Raw genomic sequence first — 349 nt, 5'->3', positions numbered from 1 at the left:
GCTTGAGACTGATTAAACAGCTATGAACAGTACAGTTGAACCTGAATCTTAAATCGTCCCCCCATCTCCCCTTTTTTTTCCCTCTAACCAGCTCTTCACGGATTGTGGTCATTTTTTTTTAGACAGATGGACTTGAAAACTGCTTGCTCTTGGAACATCACTTGAACAGTCACTGCAGTGAGTATCTTCCAAAGTGGGTCAATTTTGGGTTTTAAGATTTAACAAAAGCTAAAAAATCTAGGAACTTGGCTATTTTGAAGGTGTGTGTGTGTGTGTGTGTGTGTGTGTGTGTGTGTGTGTGTGAGAGAGAGAGAGAGAGAGAGAGAGAGAGAGAGAGAGAGAGAGAGAG

This window comes from Petaurus breviceps, unplaced genomic scaffold, assembly GCF_028583685.1.
Source record: "Petaurus breviceps papuanus isolate PSGF00001 unplaced genomic scaffold, PetGlider_PUasm1.0 178, whole genome shotgun sequence".
Taxonomy (NCBI): Eukaryota; Metazoa; Chordata; class Mammalia; order Diprotodontia; family Petauridae; genus Petaurus; species Petaurus breviceps.
Note: the sequence above shows the minus strand (reverse complement) of the source record.